This window comes from Lathyrus oleraceus, chromosome 6 (assembly GCF_024323335.1).
Source record: "Lathyrus oleraceus cultivar Zhongwan6 chromosome 6, CAAS_Psat_ZW6_1.0, whole genome shotgun sequence".
NCBI lineage: Eukaryota > Viridiplantae > Streptophyta > Magnoliopsida > Fabales > Fabaceae > Lathyrus > Lathyrus oleraceus.
In genome coordinates, this window is record NC_066584.1 from 158,529,255 (window position 1) to 158,537,997 (window position 8,743).

The following is an 8,743-nucleotide window of genomic DNA, read 5'->3' on the forward strand; positions in this document are numbered from 1 at the left end:
TATACTTTTCAAAGTCAGGGACTTTGAACTTCATCGGGATCTTGACATTCGGCACTAAGCAAAGTTCAGTAGCACTCTTACTGAACAGATCTTTACCTTTCAACGTCTTCAATTCCTTTCACAGCTCAAGGAACTGATCTTTCATCTCGTCTATCTTTTCATAAACATTCGGACCCTCAGAAGGCTCAGAATGGTAGATGGTGTCCTCAACACGAGGTAAAGTTTGAACAAATAGAGGCGGAACAGACATGATCAGGCTAGATGTCTGCATGGAAGCAAAAGTAGGCGAAAACCCTTCAGGCACAAAGTTCGGTGGCATTTCCCACTGGAATCTTGCAGGCATAGTCGCAACAAACTGAGTGGCAGGCACAACTGAGTTAGCAACCTCTGAAATGACAGTCCTCTGAGGAGGAGGAGTTGCAGGCGTTGGAGAAGACTGGTTCTGAGCAGCTAGAACATACTCCATCATGGCAGTCGAACGAGCAATATCATCTTTTAGTTCTCGGTTCTCTTATTCCAAATGTTCCACGATTCTCGGTTGATTGGCACGAGTGTTGTATCGGTGAGTCAGCTTGGATGAAGCACAAAAGAATAACCAATAAGACATCTAGCAGAAGAAAACCTGTTATGCAAATGATTCATGAAATGCAATCATTTTATTTTTTTTTATTTTCAAGGAACATACTATTTTATTTCCAAGTATATAATAACAATTTGATTGACCATAAAAAATCTCTTTTATTCATATAATTTTGGACGGATTACACTGAGTACAATTTCAGAAACCAAAATACAAGTACAAGAGAAAAGGAAACTAATCATCCTAAGGACCCCCTAACAACAATGTCATATGATCTGACTGCAGGTGAGTACTTCCTTCGGATGCGTCGTATCTCAGACTCAAAAGAAGTCTTCATTTGAGCCTTCTCAAGGACAAGCTGATCAATAATCTTCTTCCAGGCACCAGAAGGCTGAGGCATACCAGAGGAAGGTGGACCCTCTGGTTCTCTCTGTCTCTTCATTGCTCGGTCGAGAAGTTCAATAAGCGCATCTTTGTCCTTAGACTCAAGCTGAAACTCCTCATGGTTTCAGCTCAAATCATGGAATCGCTCTTCCCACATGTCCTTCTCTCGCTTCATCTTGGTGAGTGCGTCTTACAACTCCTCTACATCTTGGTTAGGGAGAGTTTATGGCTCAACCACAACCATAGACATAGGTTTTTCACAGGAATAAGGCATCTTCAACTCCAAAGCTCTCATCTTCACCCAAGTAGTGTAAGCTTCCAAAGCTACACAGTTGCACGGACCAAGATCGAATATTCCTTTCCTGTGCACATTATGCCAAACACGTATCATATTCAACTTCAAATGTTGGGGATATTTACCCTCTTGATAGAAAATACCTTCTAACTGAGTGTTATTAGGTTCGTCTCTCAAGGGGAACCCAAGTTGACGATGAGCCAAAGCAAGGTTGTAGTTAATTCTTCCTTGTGTACCAGTGAGAGACACATTAGAGAATTCACCACAACTATCAATAATATCTGACCTACTCAATGAAGAATCATACCAAATAATATCATCATTATTGAGAGACATAAGTGTCTGAGACCACCGTAGACATTGTTTGTTCTCCACAAAAGCAGGTGTCTGAGGAAAGTTCAAAATAAACGACTTGTATAGAAGAGGAACACAACACATAATAGTCTCAACACCTTTAGAATTCCTCAAATGCAAAGAGACATACACATCACCCAACAGTGTAGGCACATGATTCCCAATCAAGAAGATTCTAATGGCGTTAACATCAACAAAACCGTCAATGTTAGGGAACAAAGTTAAACCATAGATGAGCAACACAAAGATAGATTCAAAAGAATCCATACTACTGGCTTGAGCAAAGGCAATAACTTTCCCTATGAGAAACTCAGAAGTCAACCCAAACATTCCTCCTTTCTTCACCCAATGAGCCTCAATCTCATACTTTTTCAGATGAAGAGCTTCAACTATAATATGAGATCTGGGAATCTCCTTCAATCCACTAAAAGGAACTTTGTCAGAAACGGGTATTCCCAAGAGATGGGCATACTCCTCTAACATAGGCACAAGCTGATAATCGGGAAAAGTGAAGCAACGGTAGAGAGGATGATACAACTGAACCAAAACACTCAAGAGTCCTTCAACTACATCAGCAGGCAACATAAATAGAAGCTTCCCATAACGTTGTTTGAAGTCCAAAGGATCTAATACAAAAGATGATAGCTTCCTTAGCTCTTTCAAATCGGGACATCTGAAACTGTACTTCTTAGTGTTCCTTCGTCCATAATCCATGGTCTAAAAACAATTGCAAATAAAACCTCAGTTACTTGAAGTTATTTTTCATGTGATGAATGCCATGATGCGCATGAATGCATGAATGCAACAATCACAAAATAGGGATCACACACAAGGAAAATAGACAAAGGTCGAGGGATGAATCAAGTCATTGTCAAGATCAATCATCCATTTTGGTGGATTATGGTTTTCACCTTATCAACACCTAATTTCCATTGATATTGACAAGACTTGATTGGATCAACCAAGAATCAAGGGTTTGTTGTGAGTCACGAGCATGGAGTCGGGTTAAGAACCATCCCAAAGGAGTGTACTAAGGATAAAAACCTATAAATCATGTTCTAAAAAGTTCCCAGAGTCTTAATTCCATCTATTGGATATTATAGTTTAGGATGACTGACTCATCAACCCATTATATTCTCAAGAGAAACTGGTCTGAGTGTAGTATCGCGTAACAACTATTATCAAGTCTACACCTGAAGAGTCTCTGCAATACGTCCTAAATAGGCCAATTTAGGTTAAATGTTCTACAATCCTCAGCTTCTCGGACCCCAAATCAAAGAAAGTTATGCCTAACCACTAATAACTTGTGTGACATCTGTCGCATTACGCGAAAAACCGGCGGGAAAAGAAACACAGAGCCGCCACCGTGCGTTATTTATCCCAAAGGAGGGAAAGGAAACGCTCGAAGTAAACCTGGAAAGGACATGGTCTCGCGACCAGAGATTGATAGGATCGGGAGTCGGTTATGCGAAGGGAAGGTATTAGCACCCCTACGCATCCACTGAAAGGAAACACAGATGAATGCCGAAAGAAGAGGAAACGGACTCGGCGGGATATCGCATCCTGGGCCTACGTAGTCTGTCAGACACAGACATCAGAGTCGACGTAGTTCGGGGACGGGGGAAACGTGCTCGCTAGGATGTCGCATCCTATGCATACGTATCTTCTCTAACCGGAGAAGAATCAGAGCACTCGTAGCTCGGCTAACGCACGCCAAACAAAACACAAATAGGAAACCGACTGCCAATCGCTTGACTTATGTCAGACTCCGAACCAACAAACACACACACAGGAAACCAACTGCCAATCACTGGATATATGTCAGACTCCAACAAGCAAACAAGACACAGGAAACCGACTGCCAATCGATGGACTTATGTCAGACTCCAACAAGCAAACAAGACACAGGAAACCGACTGCCAATCGCTGGACTTATGTCAGACTCCAACAAGCAAACAAGACACAGGAAACCAACTGCCAATCGTTGGACTTATGTCAGACTCCAACAAGCAAACAAGACACAGGAAACCAACTGCCAATCGTTGGACTTATGTCAGACTCCAACACACACAAAGGGTTGAAAAATAAAAAGGGCGCCCGGAGAGATCAGCTCATCTCCTGCCTACGTATGTCATCTGGTTTGAGGATCAGGGTGATGTAGTTCCCCTTAACAGAGAAAGAACTTCTAACCTAACCAGAGACAAGGGAGATAACAAGCTACTAGGGAGACTACGACTCGAGCCTAGAAGTTGTCATGCATACGATCCCTATGTTGAGGTCTCTATCCTAACTTGCACAGGAAGCAAGCTAGCCTAAACAACACAACAAAGCAAACACAAGCACAAGAGCAAGCACACACACTATATGCAAACAATTGGCTCACACAAAGCTGGGCTTTAGTCAAGGGGTCATATCAACCTCGACAAACAAGCCAACTGGAATGGGGTGTGGTTAGCTCTTAACCCTAACATTGAGAGTTAGGGTGAAGCAGATGAAATGGGAAGTGAGGATAAGACCTCACAGCTCTTATCCCTGGCCTGGGAGAGCTTGAATCAAAATAGGAAGTGTGGGAGTTCAGAATGTAGGAACTCTTCTCCACATTACTGACACAACAAGATCTTGGGTTCTTATTCAAGATGCATCAACACATGGTGTGTGAGAAAAGTGAATGACACAACTGAATAGCAGGGGATGGATTGCACATCCCTTTTATCTGCCAATTGCCTCTTAAGAGGTCTTTACCTGCTTGGCACAAAATTAAACAACCACAAGCATTGCCTCTTAAGGAGGGCTTCAGATAGGTGCCTGCCAAAGTAACATGCCAGGTCTTCTAGACTACATGAAGATCAAGGAATTATACCTCAGTGGTATGCAAACCACAAGCAAGCAAAACAAAGTTCAAATGAACTTAAAGCAACTTAGGTACCTGTGGAAACAGCTAAACCAATCAGTACAAAATCCTGACAATAGTCAACAGTCAATATTCAAACAGACAAACAAATCCAATGTGCACAATGAGCAAACACAAGTGAGTTGTTCTCAAAGCCTACAAAACAAGCAAGTGTTAGCCAACAACAACAAATGATCAAGCTCAAATGAAGGAGCAACATCAATCAAGGAGATGTATACTTGCACCTGAAATTCACAACACAAATGTAAGTAACAAACCACTAGGTCAAAGCCTAGGGTCAAAAGGGGATCCAAAATCCAAAACAGAACTTCAAACTCAACATGAATCATATTTAATCCATCAAGAACAAGTCCTAAAAAGGACCAAATCAAAATCAATAGGCAAGTTCATTTTATGTGCAAGAGAAATCAAAGACCAATTCAAGGCATCCAAATGATCATCATGAATAATAATTCCCAATCAAAACAGAAATGATTCAAATAATTTTGGAAAAATTCATGAGCATTCAACACATCCGACATGATCATCTTACAAAAAATCAGAAGAATCAAAGATCATTTGGCATAGAAATTAAATTGCACAAGTTGAACAATCAAAGGTGTGACACAAATTGTCACACCAAGTCAACACATGCATAAAACAGAAATGGTAAATGGAAAAAATGCCAAACCAAGACCAAAACATCCATCAATGTATCTAGAATCATCATGTAAAATTTCATGTCCATTGGATTAAAATCAAGCATTTCACAATAGAAAGAGCAAGGCAAGGTCACATATGCATACATGATCAATCAACCTAGAGCAAATAAAATTCCAGCCATGCACAACTTCAGAAAAAATCATCATGAAAAACTAGACATCTCAAGGGACAATTAGCAATAAACCCTGTATTTTTTGGATCATTTTTCAATTTGATATGCATTTTATAAGTTGGAAAAAATAATGAAAATCAAGATGAACATATATTGGAAATTTGGAGGGAAAACATGAAAATATGCTGAACATTTGAATATTTGTCACGCGCTGGATTCGAACTCTGTCAAATTTCAAATGAGCGCGCCACATGAAACGCACGCGTTTTGCAAAAACCCTAGCCTGCGTAAATTTGGACGGTTCAAACCGTCGCTATTTCCAGAAAACTGACGCAAATCTCCAGAACGCATGAATCTTCATCTTCTCCATGATGAAGAAGATGAACAGCGAAGAACATTCATCACCAATTTCCAAATTTTCCAGAAACGCCCAGAAATCAACAAAAACTATATCATTAGCAAGATCTATTCATGGTGAACATGAATCAAGCAACAACTAAGCCTAAAACATCAAGATCAAAGAGAATCGAACATGAACATTTTTGGATCTCAAACTTCAAATGCACATAACTCCATGAATAATGCACCAATTCACACGATTTTTCTACCAGAATTCTCAGCAAACAAAGATCTACACAAACATACACATGGATTTGAGAATAAGTGAGATCGAATTTCCTACCTCTTGAAGAGCAGGTTATGGTTTTGCACAATCTAGCACTTGTAACGATCCAGATCACTTCCAGGATGCTTGTAGAGATGATAATGGAGAAATTGAAGCTCAAACACGTGTGGATCTAGCTTAATTTGAAAACTCCATTGATGCATCCAAGCTTGAGCATGCACGAAATTGAGCAGAAAAACACAAGATGCACGTTCAATCTCACTCAAAACCACTCCATGATCATGAATTCACCAAGGAAATGAGTGTTTGTGTGAAGAATTTGGAAGTTCTTTGTGAGAGAAAATTTTGATCAATTCTCAAATCTAGATCTGAAAATGTGTGTTATGAATGACACAGTTATGATTATCCTTATATATGTCCTCTTAATCATTCTGAAATTAAGCTTAAACCAAAACTAAATGAGATTAAGGGATTACAAGGTGCATGCACAAATTTGCACTTTCACCTCATGCATGAGATGCAAGCATGAACAGTAACATGTAGCTCACTATTTTCACTCAAAATCACATTTCAAACCCAATGGTAATGGTAGAAAGTCCATACAATGCACCATTTTTAAATTTCCAATTTTCCCTCCAAAATTGACTTGGATATGCAAATGCTCATGTGTTGGAAATTCATGCAATATGATGGTTGATTTGGAAAATTCATGTCATGAGAAACATTTTGCAAAAAGAACCACCAAATTTGGAGTCTTGGTTCAAAAGATATGGCCATTTGAAGTTTCAAGCATACTTTGCAATGATATGATAATAACTCCTTAACCATTCATTAGAAGTTCATGATCTTGGACTTTTTGGAAATGGGAGAGAAAGATCTTCAACTTTCATGTTGGACAAAAATTCATTTGAAGCTTCTTTGATGTTGGAAAGTTGAGTTGAAATTGGTCCAAAAACTTGCCATTTTTGGAAACTTGAAATTACAGGTCACTTTCCATTTTTGGAAACTTTTGATCTGGCTTCAAAATCTTCAAGGTAGATGCTTGACATGATGAATGAACCTCTTTTGGACATGAATGAAGTGTCTCAAACCATTTCTCCACCTCCTAGCCCTCAGTTGACTTGCAGTTGACTCTTATGGGCCTTAGATGACTTGGTCATGCACTATGGACTTCTGAGCCTTCAACACTTGGCCAACTTGCATCAAAATGAACATTGGGTTGTGTAAGCTCATTGGAACAACCATCTCATGGAAAAACCCTTGCTCTCTTGCACAGATGGATTCTCCTAATCAGTTTTGACTAATGCAATGCAATGGACTATGCAATGTTAATGACCTAAAAATGAAATGAATGTACAAATGGGGGGTGCAAATTTGAGGTGCTACAACATCAATAGCTCCAAAAGGGTCTCCACTGAGTAGATAGGTCTCAAGCCGACTTGTTAAGGACTACTTTACACAAGTCGAACATGACTATATCATCCTCCTATCTTAATTTCACTCAAGTTCGGGCTAGAACTTATTTCACCACTCAGAGATCACCAAGCATAACAACCAGATTATATCACACTAACAAATATACAAACATCAAATATACAAATTGTAAGACCCCAATTTTGTCCTTAAGATCCCTCATGGCATCATAACATTGCATTGCATAGCCTCAAGGATCATTGAGCATCTTGGCTCCCTTTCCCTTTGGGTAGGGATCTCTTGTGAGTGGTTTGAGATCACCAGGCATGCTTGAATTGTATATCATTTCTTTTCTTGTTTTATTCACTAACCAAAAGTACAAAAATATGTCATCTAACATTTTTTGTTGTAGCTTAAGCAAGCACCAGGTCAAGAGCTTCAAGGAGATCCTTTGTGCAAGAGATGAGGTATTTTCTTAAGATGAGGACCACATGATCACTATAAGGAGCTTACATGAGTTAGGGTTCCATTTTGAAGCAATTTCCCCAAGTGGTAAAGGCTCAAGTTCATCAAGACATTTCAAGGTCATTTGAGGACCAAAAAGTCAACTGTGCAGTCAACTGAGGGCTATGAGGTGGGGAAATGAGTTGAGACACCTCAATCATGTTCAAATGAGGCCTATTCATCATTTTAAACATCCATCTTGAATATTCAAAGGTCATGGAAAAAGTTACTAAAAATGGAAAATGACTTGTAATTCAAAGTTTCCAAATTTGGCAAGTTTTTAGTCAACATTCAACTTGACTTGTCAATGTCAAAGAGGTTTCAAATGGATTCTTGGTGAACATGAAAGTTGTAGATCTTTGTCTCCCCTTTTCAAAACGTCCTAATTCATGTCCATATGATGAATAGTTAAGAAGTTATGGTCATTTCACCACAAGGTGTGCATGGAAATTCAAAATGGCCTAACTTTTGATACAATGCTCCAATTTGGTCCATTCTTTTTGCAAAATGCTCCTCATGATCAAGGCATCTCAAAATTACTTCATTTGGCTCAATTATTCAAAGGAATAATGACCATGAATTCATTATTTCATACATGTGCATTTTGAAGGAAATATTCACAATTCATTTTTGGCTTATGATACAAGCAAAACAACAATTCCAAGATGATCCTTGGTTGCTATTAAGTGGATTCATACCCTTGCATGAGAAAGAGCACGTGCAATATGGCCATGCTAGTTTCATTTTCATTTTTGCACTTGGATTCATAACTCCTTAATCATGATTAGCAATTGGCTTAATTGGTTTTCAGCATCATTAGCATGGAGTTATAAAAGCAAAAACCCTAATCCTAACTACCAAGA